General features: G+C 49.3%; 1 protein-coding gene across 1 annotated transcript in view; it reads right to left on the reverse strand.

Annotated features, from left to right (window-relative positions):
- Positions 1–1035: 1035 nt before the first annotated feature.
- The window catches only part of LOC134948772 (Krueppel-like factor 5), a 368226-nt gene continuing 354955 nt past the window's right edge, over positions 1036–14306 (reverse strand). Inside the window, exon 5 of the transcript XR_010183011.1 lies at positions 1036–1289. The gene's annotated coding sequence lies outside the window, so the exon portion shown is untranslated. The remainder of the gene's footprint in view (positions 1290–14306) is intronic.

Genomic DNA, 14306 nt, shown 5'->3' on the forward strand with positions numbered 1-14306 from the left:
TGAAACTCACAGAAGTAGGTCTGACTTGTCTCCCCTAAGTCCCACGAAGCAGGGAGACTGTTGCCAGCAGTTCTCCCTGAAAATAAAAAGCCTAACATAAGTCTTTTTCAGAGAAACTCAGTAGAGCTCCTCAGAGTGCATCCAGTCTCACTGGGCACAGATTCCAAACTGGAGGCGGGGCATAGAGGGAGGAGCCAGGTTACACCATTTGAAAGTCTTAAAGTGCCCATGTCTCCTGCGGATCCCGTCTATACCCCATGGCTCTTGAAGTGACCCCAGCATCCTCTAGGACGTATGAGAAATATATACAGGTTGAGTATCCCATATCCAAATATTCAGAAATACGGAATATTCCGAAATACAGACATTTTTGAGTGAGAGTGATAGTGAAACCTTTGTTTTTTGATGGCTCAATGTATGTAAACTTTGTTTAATACACAAAGTTATTGCAAATATTGTATTAAATGACCTTCAGGCTGTGTGTATAAGGTGTATATGAAACATAAATGAATTGTGTGAATGTACACACACTTTGTTTAATGCACAAAATTATAAAAAATATTGGCTAAAATGACCTCCAGACTGTGTGTATAAGGTGTATATGAAACATAAATGTATTCCGTGCTTAGATTTGGGTCCTATCATCATGATATCTAATTATGGTATGCAATTATTCCAAAATACGGAAAAATCCGATATCCAAAATACTTCTGGTCCCAAGCATTTTGGATAAGGGATACTCAACCTATATATATAGAGAGACAAAAGCCTTTATATTTCCTTTCTTTTCTATTATCAGTATTCATCAGTCAGAGCTCTGAGCAGAGAACCCGACACTGTGCTGAGAAGTGCAGAAAAGGGCAGGTAGATGAAAGAAAAAGCGAAAGTAGATGGAGAAGAGTAACAATGAAAATAATGAAATATAAGGCAATATCAAAAAAGGGAACTCCAAGAGAAGAGACAATATAAACACTGGTGGGATATAATAAGGGATTTATGGAATATTTATTTAAATAACATATTTTAAAAAGTTTATTAAGGCTTGGTATGGGTCGTTAGGTCAACCACACTTAGGTCGACAGTCATTAGGTTTACCACTATTAGTTGAAATGCATTAGGTCGACATGGTCACTAGGTCGACATGTACTAGGTCGACATGGAAAAAGGTTGACATGAGGATTTCTTTACTTTTGTTGGTGTCGTTCTCTTCGTAAAGTGATGGGGAACCCCAGTTAGTGTACCGCCATGCTTCGCCAGGTTACTATTCCTAATTGTAGTCCACGTGGATCCTAAAGTATGAAAAAGTTCAAAAAAGGAAAAAAAATGTGAAAAACTCATGTCAACCTTTTTCCATGTCGGCCTAGTGACCATATTGACACAATGCATGTCGAACAATACTGGTCCACCTAATGACTGTCGACCAAAGTGTGGTCGACCTAATGACTATAGCCTTTATTTAGATCCAAGGTTGTAGAATATGTGGGATCCCATTTGTTCCCTCAGCCAAGCTTTCATTGTTAAAGGGCCGGGATTACCTTGATTTTGTTTAGCTAACCATACTATAAGTAACCCATCCTATACTGTTCAACTTTATCAGTGCAACTCAAACATTAATTCTGGTTTGCATTTTTAAATCTTTATTCTCTATGTGGGATATTCTATTAGCAGCAGTAATTTACTGCTGCTAATAGGTTCACCCTGGGCTATCCTATTAGCCACCAATGCAGCTATGCTGATTGCCATGATTACGACATTTATTGGGCATTATGCATTGCATGCCTCAGACACATTAAACAATAATCCCTGATAAACAGCCCCAGGAGATCCGTTTTGGTGATAAAACATGGGTCTGGGATCTTATCCTAAATCAAATGTGTTATCAGCCCATTTTTCCTGTGCGGTAAACTACCGTTTATTTAGTGAAGCCAACATACTCACTTGTGCATGAAAGGCATCTGAAACCAGAGATGTACTGTTTTATATCAATCTTTTTTTTTTAAATATTGTTTGTAGATTATTTATTTGTAATTTGTATGGATTAATCCCTGACCGGACATGTGTAGGTTTCTGTAGGAGAGGATTTATATTTATGCTTATATACCCTCTCCTTGTCCTATATTGTACTGAATTGTAAGTCACTGTCTTCATGCTTTGTTTCTTTGTTTACTCTGTAATTGGGCACAACCCCATGTTTTGCCATATAAAAAAGGATAATAATAATAATAATAATAATAATAATAATGAACTACACTTTCTTGTTTCACGAAAATAGTCTGCAGAATACATTTCAACAGAACTATTCAAATGAAGTCTTTATAATTCTTATAACAATTGTGAATGATTGGGAAAACTGACTTTTCAGTCATGTTGTTATGCCTGGGATCTGCATGTATATTATAGAACATGTGTAACACAAGTACTTCTACTGCTATTTTGTGATGTTACTGCTACTAGTGTATATACCCCTATTCACAGGTAGTAATGTCTTAATTCCTCGATATCTGAATAAACAAGTCAACAAAATTCAACATTTATATATTTATTCAATATAAAAAAAAAATACATTTCAATTTATAAAAATATATATATATATACATAAAGTAGACATTATGTTTCACTGTAAAAAGTAGGTGAGTTTCAGAAGATTCAAATTTAAAAACATTTTAACAACGTCTCTGATATTGACCAAGGGTATTGTTAGGGGCATAACAAGCAGATGCACAACAGACATTGTAATAGAAGGGATTGGTGGAACTCTATCTTTGAAGCACAATAATTATTGAAACTCTTTGATATGTTTTGGTACAGAACTGACACTTTATATATTAAAACATTGATCCTTGATCATAAAGAAGACTGAACTCCATTATTATACACCCATCCATGCCTGCAATAAATAGAGACTAAACAGCAAAGGTAAATGCATCTAGTGACATTGTCAGACATATGTATTCACTAGAGTGTAAACCAAAATACAGCCATGATACTCATATGATGATATTTTCTAAAACTATATGGGCAGCATACATATATAAGTCTGGGTGAATTACAATTGCTGTATGTAGAATTCTAACAAAAATGATGTTCATAGATAAAGCCTCAAGCATCTGGACTAAATGTCACAGATAATGGCTTTGGATAATGAATGAAAATTATTAATTTATTATGGCATAGAAGAAAACAGAGCAGATATAAGGGCTGCTCTAATGTGCTGTTTAATGGATTAATATTTAAAATTATACAGCATAACACTAAAAATGTATGAGAAGTTGAGAACATTGAGTAACAAGCCAAACATGCATTGTAAAAATTCAACATCTATGGTTGACAAACAGCAGGGGCGGATTGACCCACCAGGACACCATGACAGATTCCAATGGGCTGGTCCCATATCCCCCTCAGCCAGGCCGATTCACACTGGGCTGGCTTACACTACTTCCAGTACTTGTGGTTCATTGTAACAAAATCTGGAAGTTAGATTAGCGGGCAAAATGTAACCAGCCAAACAGCATCCTCTCTCTGGCCCAAGCCAAAGGTCTCCTCAACAAGCCCGGGAGCAGCAGCATAGCGATGGTCGGAGCTGGGTTCACTACATCCGCCGCCACCCTAGCTCCCGCACTCTCACTGAACTGGCCAGAGCGGTGACTGAGCACTGAAGCAGACCCGGCAGAGAGATTATTTTTAATTACATTATTTGCAATATCATAATGGTGTAAGGGTTAAGGTCACAGTGTATGGTTTGGGAACTGGACAGGAGCAGGATGCCAGCTGACCAAGCAGCACTCACAGCCAGCCCTGGGACAATCTCTTATGCAAAGTCCTTCAGCCCTATAGCTGCCCAATGTCTGTCCATGATGATGGGCCTATTTATGTAATGCGGTAGCTACGTATGTAATGTAGTGGCTATGTATGTAATGCGGTGGCTATGTATGTAATGCGGTGGCTACATATGTAATATGGTGGCTATGTATGTAATGTGGCGCTATTTGTGTAATGTGGTGCTATACATATAATGCGGTGCTATATGTGAAGTGTGGCACTATACATGTAATGTGGTGCTATTCGTGTTATGTGGTGCTATTTGTGTAATGCAGTGCTATATGTGTAATGCAGTGCTATGCGTGTAATGTGGTACTATTCATGTAATAATGTGGTGGCTATGTATGTAATCAGGGGCGGATTGGCCACTGGGACAGATTCTGCTGCGCTGGTCCCCTGTGTCTGTGTTCCCTACCTGTACTGTGCTGTATGTAGTGTGTGCTCCATCCCTGTACTGTGCTGTATGTAGTGTGTGCTCCATCCCTGTACTGTGCTGTATGTAGTGTGTGCTCCATCCGTGTACTGTGCTGTATGTAGTATGTGCTCCCTCCCTGTACTGTGCTGTATGTAGTATGTGCTCCATCCCTGTACTGTGCTGTATGTAGTGTGTGCTCTCTACCTGTACTGTGCTGTATAGTGTGTGCTCCCTCCCTGTACTGTGCTGTATGTAGTGTGTGCTCCCTCCCTGTACTGTGCTGTATGTAGCGTGTGCTCCCTCCCTGTACTGTGCTGTATGTAGTGTGTGCTCCCCCTCCCTGTACTATGCTGTATGTAGTGTGTGCTCCATCCGTGTACTGTGCTGTATGTAGTATGTGCTCCCTCCCTGTACTGTGCTGTATGTAGTATGTGCTCCATCCCTGTACTGTGCTGCATGTAGTGTGTGCTCCCTCCCTGTACTGTGCTGTATAGTGTGTGCTCCCTCCCTGTACTGTGCTGTATGTAGTGTGTGATCCCTCCCTGTGCTGTGCTGTATGTAGCGTGTGCTCCCTCCCTGTACTGTGCTGTATGTAGCGTGTGCTCCCTCCCTGTACTGTGCTGTATAGTGTGTGCTCCCTCCCTGTACTGTGCTGTATGTAGCGTGTGCTCCCTCCCTGTACTGTGCTGTATGTAGTGTGTGCTCCCCCTCCCTGTACTGTGCTGTATGTAGTGTGTGCTCCATCCCTGTACTGTGCTGTATAGTGTGTGCTCCCTCCCTGTACTGTGCTGTATAGTGTGTGCTCCCTCCCTGTACTGTGCTGTATGTAGTGTGTGCTCCCTCCCTGTACTGTACTGTATGTAGTGTGTGCTCCCTCCCTGTACTGTGCTGTATGTAGTGTGTGCTCCGGAGAGAGAATTGACTACATAGGAGAGGAATGAGTTAAACATCCTGTGAAGGGTGGACCTAGCTGTGAGGTAGTACAGCCCTTAGGAAAAGGGGAGGGTTAGGATATATATAGGCAGGAGTGGCCATTTTGGGTCTCTTTGCTGGTGAATTTCCTTGGGTGAGTGCTGCTTTGCAGATTTTTCACCCTTACATTTTACTTCAATTTAAAAGTTTAGTGAATTGGGAAGCATGGCCTCCAGCCGCCCACGCCGGTCCGCTGGTGCCCCAGCCCGTTACCAGTCTGGTGAGGCTGGTCCCGGGGCAGGGGTGTCCGGCTCTGATGATGCCGTACCTTCCCCTGGGGCCTCTCAGATTGCAGGGGTTTCGGAGCGCAGAACGCGCTCCTCTGGCGACCCGGTGGTCGGGTCTGCCTCTGCGGGCGGGCGCGGTCGGCGGTCCGGGGCGGCTCGGCGGTCTGGCCTCCCGGAGAGGGGCGAGTAACAGCCCTCGCCTCCGGGGTCGGCCAGGGGTGCCGGGAACGCGGGCGCGCGCCGGCGCACCCCGCCGGGCGCCTTTCGGCACCCGCGACTTCAACTCCCTCACACTCACGCTTGCCGGGGCCGGATAGAGGCCCCAGGCGGGGGGTGAGAGCCGGGCGGGAGCTCGTGGCGATCCGGGCCGGGCCCGTCGCGGGGCCCAGCGCAGGATCGACAGGTACGCTTGCAGAGACCTCAGCTGAGGGCGCCCGGGCTGAAAGCGGTGGGGCGCGCGCGCGCGCGCCCACGCGCGGCTCCGGCGGCGTCTCTCGCGCACGTGTGCGCGCTGCGACGCCGCAGCCCTCTGTGTCCCCCCAGCCCTCCTCATTGCGGCCGGATCCCGGCATGACGAGGGGGGGGAGGAGGCCTGGCAGGGATCAACCAGGTTTTGGGGGGAATGAGCCCAGCGGTGCTGAGGGCACAGCATCGCGGGCATCTAGTGAATCACGGAGCGGGGCCAACCCTGCTGGCCGAGCTGGCTCCGTCCGGCGGAGGGTGGGCCTCAGTGTAGGGGTAGAGCGGGATGCAGGCATCACTCCCAGGGGACGGGGGCGGGGCGGTTCAGGATGGATGGATGGATGGATATCCGGGGTGAGGTATCCTGACGTTGCGTACCCCCCCCCCAGGGCCGACCTGGCCGCGGAGCGGATGGGTCCTGGCTGCCTATGCCCAGCGGTGGTTCTAATCGCCGCGTGCCTCCGACACGGCAGCCATCAGGCGACGTCACGGCGTCCCGGGGTCACGCTGAACCGCAATGCGCGTTTGCGTCGGCCCTTGCCACGGTGGTGGCGGCGTTGGGTCCGCTCGCCGTGGCCCCGGAGCTCGAGGGCGGGTCCGGGGGGGGTGCCGGGCGGATCGGGCGCTGGTGCCGTTTCAGCCGCCCAGAGGATAGCGCGCGCGTGCCGGGAGCTTGGAGCGGCCGCGGCACAGCTGCATCTGCAGCCGCGGCAGGACGAGAGCGTGCAGTCATCTGGCACGCCTGCTCTTGGACGGGCGAGGCGCACGCCACTGTTTGTGTCCGGGTCCTCTCTCCCTTTTCTGCCTACAGATGTTCAAGCAGATACAGGGGTATCGGAATCGGAAGATGAGGATGCTACGTATGTCGCGCCTGAGGAATCCGGATCTGACCAATCTACGGCTTCAGGTGAGGCGGAACAGTCGGGGTCGGTTTCAAGTACGCCCTCATGTTCGCGCAGCTCTTCCCCTTCCTCCTCTTCTTCCTCTTCTTCCTCCTCCTCCCTTTCTTCGGCAGCGTCCGACGTCTGTAGCACGACGAAGGCGAAGAAAAGGGCGACTAAATACGCCAGGAAGGCGGCTGGGCAGCAGGAGAGGCGTAAGAGGCGAAGGCGGATTAGCAAGGAATCTCGCAGGGCCAAGAAGCGACGGTTCGCTGCGAATATACCGCTGTCATGCGGGGGCTTAGGGATAGCTGCAGCAAGAAGATTCGCAAGGGGGACTACGTGGATGTCTTCGTCTTGACCAAAGACGCTAAAAAAGATTTTAAGGCAGCAACCGCTAAGAAGGGCATAGGGGCAGAGGCGTTCCGTACGTTTGATAACTGGCTGGCGGGTTTCTGGGTTTTCGCGGCTTGTTACCTTGAGGACAGGCCAGACGAACACATGAATGTCATTCGGTACCTGCATCTCGTGCACGATATGCAACGCACGTCGGCGGGTAACGAATGGCGTAGGTATGATGAAGAATTCCGGGAGAAGCAGGACGGGTTGTACGTTATGGACTTCGGTTTCAAGGACGTGGAGGTCTGGCTTAAGGTCACCAGGGCCTCGCAGCAGGGGCGGACGGACACCGCGCTGGGCCATCCGCCCAGGCCCCCGGCACGGAAGGCGGGTCGGCCAAGCCAGGTAGGTCGGCCGTCCGGGTAGGGAAGCAGCCCGCAACGAAAGGACTCTGTTTCGCGTTTAACAACGCGGCATGTTCCTACGGCAAGCAGTGTCGATTCCGTCACGCTTGCCTCCATTGCGGGGGTTCCCACCCGGCCTCATCCTGCTTCAAGAGTAGTCGGCAGGGCCCCCGTACTAAGCAATCATACACTAGAGCGGCATCCGGCGGGAGCGCTCCACAGGGCGCCAACGCCAATTAGGTTAGAGGCTATGGGCAGATGGTTGGATTGGTATCCGAATAGGGAGGATGCCAGGTTTTTATATTCAGGTTTTCGTTTTGGTTTCCGCTTGCCTGTTGCGAGCGATGTTACGGTTCGGGCACAGAGGAACCTCCAGTCTGCTCGGGCCTTGCCTTTAGTGTTGCGGGAAAAGGTCGATAAAGAGGTCAGGCTGGGCAGGATGGAGGGGCCGTTTGCAACACCCCCAGTGGAGGACCTCGTCATCTCCCCGGTGGGGGTGGTCCCCAAGAAAACGCCCGTTTTTTTTCGGCTGATTCAACACCTTTCCTACCCAGCGGGGGCCTCGGTCAACGACGCCATACCTCCGGCTCATTGCTCGGTTGTGTATCAGTCGTTTGACGAGGCGCTTGATTTGGTCCGCAGCTACGGCGCTGGGGCCCTCATGGCAAAGATCGACGTCGAATCCGCCTTTAGGCTGCTGCCCCTCCATCCGGACTCATTCCGCTTTATGGGTTTCCGGATTGGATCGGAATATTTCATTGACAAATGTTTGCCGATGGGATGTTCCGTTTCATGCTCGTATTTCGAACGTTTTAGCACCTTCCTGCATTGGTGCGTGGAGTCTTCGTCGGGTGGTCACGGGGTTGCCCACTACCTCGATGATTTCCTTTGTACGGGACCGGCGGATTTGCCGCGGTGCGGCAACTTGCTTTTCAGTATACGAGCATTGTTTTGTCACTTCGGAGTGCCAGTGGCCGAGGACAAAACGGAGGGGCCGGTTTCTTGCCTGTCATTTCTGGGAATCGAGATCGACACGGTGTCAGGCGCGTGTCGCCTTCCTTTGGACAAAGTGGCTAAGCTTTGCGAAGCCATTGGCCATTTCATGGGTTCGCGCAAGGTTAAGCTGCGGCAGGCGCAATCCTTGCTGGGCATGTTTAACTTTGCATGTCGGGTCATCCCGATGGGCAGGGTTTTCTGCCGGAAGCTTGAAAGAGCGACTGCGGGGTGTGCCAGGCCGCACCACTTTGTACGCTTGTCCGCTGAGTTAAAAAGGGATCTGGCAGTATGCGCCTCGTTCCTGGAGGATTTCAACGGTGTACGCATATGGCAGGCCCCAATGGTCGACAGCGCTAGATTGCAGCTGTTCACCGACGCGGCAGGAGCCTCCGGTTTTGGTTGCTATCTTGAGGGATCTTGGTGCGCGGCATCATGGCCGGCGGCCTGGCACCAGGCGGGTTTAACTAAGGACCTGCTGCTCCTGGAACTTTTTCCCATCATGGTTGCGCTGGAAATTTGTATGTTTCGGGTAGGTCTAGAGCGATGGTTTCCCGGTACTTGGCTGGCATTGCGTTCTTCTGCAGAATTAAGGGTGTTCCCGATGTGACGAAAAGTGGGATTCTGCTTAGGGCAATGAAAGGATGGGCGCGCGTGGCGCCTACGCCGCCTGACAGAAGGCGGCCTATTGATGCGGCTTTGCTGCCGGGAATCATTGGGTCGGTCGGAGCCATCGCATCGTCTATGTTTGAATCGCTGCTTTTTAGATTGGCGTTCTCTATGGCTTACCACGGTGCCTTTAGGATATCGGAGTTGGTAGCGCCTTCTAAGCAAATGGATTCGCGCATGCTGGTAGGGGACGTGGTGGTGAGTGGGAGGTCCTTGCTGTGCAGATTGCGACGCTCTAAGACGGACCAAGTGGGGAAGGGCCGATGGGTCACCCTGGTTCCGGCACTTGAGGAGAGCATATGCCCAGTACGATTGGCAGTACAATATGAGGCAGTGAGGCCCGACTGTCGGGGGTCGTGGTTGCTGCACTATGACGGGCTGCCAGTAACAAAGTTTCAATTTCGGTGGATGATGGGTCGCTGTCTGACGAGCTTGGGCCTTTCACCCTCCCACTTCGGTACACACTCCTTCCGCATAGGGGCTGCGACGGCGGCAGCGGCTGCGGGTTTTTCGGGGGCACAGATCCAGGCGGTGGGACGATGGAAGTCGTCCTGTTATAAGCGGTACATTCGCCCCGTCGCCTGAGATATTTTGCTTAAGCGTAGCTGGCCTTGATAAAGTTAGAATAAGATCATGTTTGCTTTGTGTTTATGCATATGTTATGTTCACTGTACGTTGGTTTGTTTACCCGTGTGTGATCCTACTCAGGGATTAGCCACTTGCCGCTGCGGGCGTGAGCCGGCAGCGGGGGTCTGGAGTTATTTTGCGATGTTTGCCTGACTTGACGGACTGAATTCTAATCATTAATTCGGCTGATCTTTTTCTTCTAAGTCCCTCAGCAGGTTTTTATGCTTTCACCTCCAGCTGAGTTATTTCATGTTTTACCCTCTTTTTTATACCCCCCCCCCCCCCCCCCCGTTTAATTTTTGTTTTGTTTCTTTTGCCTTTCCCTTAATGTCTTAATGTTTTTGCTTCAAATTGGCTAGAAGCTCGGGAGATCGGCTAGGCCGTGACTGCTGCGACATTAGGAAGCAATACATTTTTTTTCTTTTTGGCAGATCCTTCAGGTTAACACAATTACAATTTATGGCGTGGAATTCTAGTAACACATTTTACCCCTTTTCCTTCCCTTCAGGTTGTTTCGCTGATGGCTTGTCCGTTTGGGTGGTCGGCCACTCGTATGTCTTTTGGGCAGCAAGGTTTTTGGCCTCTGATACTTCTCAGAGGCTTCCTGGAGGTCAGGGAATCAGATGGCTTGGTTGGCGAGGAATGATGTGGAAAGATCTGATGAGTAGACTAGTCAGTCAGGCCAGAAAGCATGGAGTTCCCAAGGTTTTGGTTGTCCACTTAGGTGGCAACGACCTAGGGAAGAGGACTTCCTTGGAGTTACGGTGGGCCATGATACAAGATCTGGCAAGGGTGGCCGCAGCATGGACCAATTGTATATTGGTATTTTCCCTGATGGTGCCAGGGTTGAGTTGGCGAGGTGTGGAGGACGGACGCGTAATAGATGAGGCCAGGACAAAGGTGAATCGGGCGGTGGCGAAGTGGGTCTTGGCCCACGGAGGTAAAGTGGTTCGCCACCCTAGGATTCGGTTCCGAGACAAACACCTTTTTCGGCCTGATGGTGTACATCTATCCAATGAGGGGATGATGTTTTTCCTGGAGGATCTGTTCCTAGTGTTGCAGGAGTTAGGGTAGGTTATGGTGGCGGTGCGAGGACTCTGGGATGGAGTCCTTCGCTTTTGGCGGAAAAGAACGGCAGTTTGTAGTTGTATGGTTTTTATAGGTAGTAAGTTTCAGTGTTATATGGTTTAGGTGCACTCACCTCCATCGACTTAATGGCCGCTCGACCACCCATCCGGGAGGCAGCGGCAGGGCACCCAGGAGCGGTGGGAAGTCACTGTGGGGGTTGTGTTGACACCTATTACCGGTTTTGATAGGGTGCTGGACGGTTTCGGTCAGTTTACCATTTTAAGTTTACCAATAGTTTAATAGAGCCGTTCTTTTTTCTGCCACCATTATGCCGACTGATTCGGCATCTTAACAAACTTTTTCCAATTACAGGTTTTGCTATGGTTAGGGTCAAATAAATAGCTAGCAATTTTTCTGCCAAAATCAAGTCTCCGTGTCTTTATTTACTGGTATAAGAGGTAACTAAGGTTTACTTGAATAAAGGGGGTCCACCAAATATCACTAGGATGTTTATCCTCCCTGTACTGTGCTGCATGTAGTGTGTGCTCTCTACCTGTACTGTGCTGTATAGTGTGTGCTCCCTCCCTGTACTGTGCTGTATGTAGTGTGTGCTCCCTCCCTGTACTGTGCTGTATGTAGTGTGTGCTCCCTCCCTGTACTGTGCTGTATGTAGTGTGTGTTCCCTCCCTGTACTGTGCTGTATGTAGTAGTGTGTGCTCCCTCCCTGTACTGTGCTGTATGTAGTGTGTGTTCCCTCCCTGTGCTGTGCTGTATGTAGTGTGTGCTCCCTCCCTGTACTGTGCAGTATGTAGTGTGTGCTCCCCCTCCCTGTACTGTGCTGTATGTAGTGTGTGCTCCTCCTCCCTGTACTGTGCTGCATGTAGTGTGTGCTCTCTACCTGTACTGTGCTGTATAGTGTGTGCTCCCTCCCTGTACTGTGCTGTATGTAGTGTGTGCTCCCTCCCTGTACTGTGCTGTATGTAGTGTGTGCTCCCTCCCTGTACTGTGCTGTATGTAGTGTGTGCTCCCTCCCTGTACTGTGCTGTATGTAGTGTGTGCTCCCTCCCTGTACTGTGCTGTATGTAGTGTGTGCTCCCTCCCTGTACTGTGCTGTATGTAGTGTGTGCTCCCTCCCTGTACTGTGCTGTATGTAGTGTGTGCTCCCTCCCTGTACTGTGCTGTATGTAGTGTGTGCTCCCTCCCTGTACTGTGCTGTATAGTGTGTGCTCCCTCCTTGTACTGTGCTGTATGTAGTGTGTGCTCCCCCTCCCTGTACTGTGCTGTATGTAGTGTGTGCTCCCTCCCTGTACTGTGCTGTATGTAGTGTGTACTCCCTCCCTGTACTGTGCTGTATGTAGTGTGTGCTCCCTCCCTGTACTGTGCTGTATGTAGTGTGTGCTCCCCCTCCCTGTACTATGCTGTATGTAGTGTGTGCTCCCTCCCTGTACTGTACTGTATGTAGTGTGTGCTCCCTCCCTGTACTGTGCTGTATGTAGTGTGTGCTCCTCCTCCCTGTACTGTGCTGCATGTAGTGTGTGCTCTCTACCTGTACTGTGCTGTATGTAGTGTGTGCTCCCTCCCTGTACTGTGCTGTATGTAGTGTGTGTTCCCTCCCTGTGCTGTGCTGTATGTAGTGTGTGCTCCCTCCCTGTACTGTGCTGTATGTAGTGTGTGCTCCCTCCCTGTACTGTGCTGTATGTAGTGTGTGTTCCCTCCCTGTGCTGTGCTGTATGTAGTGTGTGCTCCCTCCCTGTACTGTGCTGTATGTAGTGTGTGCTCCCCCTCCCTGTACTGTGCTGTATGTAGTGTGTGCTCCTCCTCCCTGTACTGTGCTGCATGTAGTGTGTGCTCTCTACCTGTACTGTGCTGTATAGTGTGTGCTCCCTCCCTGTACTGTGCTGTATGTAGTGTGTGCTCCCTCCCTGTACTGTGCTGTATGTAGTGTGTGCTCCCTCCCTGTACTGTGCTGTATGTAGTGTGTGCTCCCCCTCCCTGTACTGTGCTGTATGTAGTGTGTGCTCCCTCCCTGTACTGTGCTATATGTAGCGTGTGCTCCCCCTCCCTGTACTGTGCTGCATGTAGTGTGTGCTCTCTACCTGTACTGTGCTGTATAGTGTGTGCTCCCTCCCTGTACTGTGCTGTATGTAGTGTGTGCTCCCTCCCTGTACTGTGCTGTATGTAGTGTGTGCTCCCTCCCTGTACTGTGCTGTATGTAGTGTGTGCTCTCTACCTGTACTGTGCTGTATGTAGTGTGTGCTCCCTCCCTGTACTGTGCTGTATGTAGTGTGCTCCCTCCCTGTACTGTGCTGTATGTAGTGTGTGCTCCCTCCCTGTACTGTGCTGTATGTAGTGTGTGCTCCCCCTCCCTGTACTGTGCTGTATGTAGTGTGTGCTCCCTCCCTGTACTGTGCTGTATGTAGCGTGTGCTCCCTTCCTGTACTGTGCTGTATGTAGTGTGTGCTCCCCCTCCCTGTACATTGAAACATAGAAGGTTAAAAAAAAAGGGGCTTGTAGAATGACAAATCAATAAAATCAGAAGTAGATTAAAAAGACATGACAGCAGTGTCAGTAAACACTGAAAGTGGGCATATCCGTCCTTGTATATTCAGATGTACAGATGTACATCAGGGAAGGGCATTGTAGCAGCCTATGCATAAAGTCGCAGGCAAACACTAGTATAAAGTAAAGCAAAGGAGGCCAAAACTGTGTCTATCTCAGAATCAGGACCTCTGAGGAGTGACCTCGCCCTCTTGACAGCCCCCCCCCCCCCCCCTCAACAGACTCCGCCTCCATTAGGGCTGCTTCCATAAATTTCCTGGGCTGGTGTTCGATCCCAATCCGCCCCTGACAAACAGTGCTGTAGTGACGTGGGAGCTGATCCAGGAGAGAGCTGCAACCTACCCGCACGCCTGAGGCTGTTTGCCGTTACAGCGGACTGAGAAATTCCGGACATCTCAGTAGTGAAGCACAGCCTCTATTTGGGAGCGGGTATGCGTTCTGTGTCCTTTTTAAAGAAGAATTTGTGAAGTTTTTGTGAATAAATTCCCTGTGGGGTACTTTTTTATCTTTATCCATTTGGTATTGGTCTGCTGGAGTCTTGAAACCTGATATCCTGAAGTTGCCAGATGAGATCAAGAAATATAAAGATACCTTTCAGTGAACGGTATCGGTTTTTTTAAAGTGAGTGTCAGTCTAATAGTGAGCGCAGCAAAAACGGAGATTCTGCTTAATTGATCTCACCACTGACAACCAGCTGGATATAAAGTCTGCATAATAATCATCTAATGTTTAACTTAACACTCTCTATAGTGCTATCATATGTTTTTTATTAATTATTCACTAAGATATCTACTAGAATTTTTATTCTTTATTCTTTATATGTGTAAGGATAAAGCTTTTTTATTGTGCTAAATATATTAAAGCATTATCC

Source organism: Pseudophryne corroboree, chromosome 8 (assembly GCF_028390025.1).
Source record: "Pseudophryne corroboree isolate aPseCor3 chromosome 8, aPseCor3.hap2, whole genome shotgun sequence".
In the NCBI taxonomy this organism is placed as follows: domain Eukaryota; kingdom Metazoa; phylum Chordata; class Amphibia; order Anura; family Myobatrachidae; genus Pseudophryne; species Pseudophryne corroboree.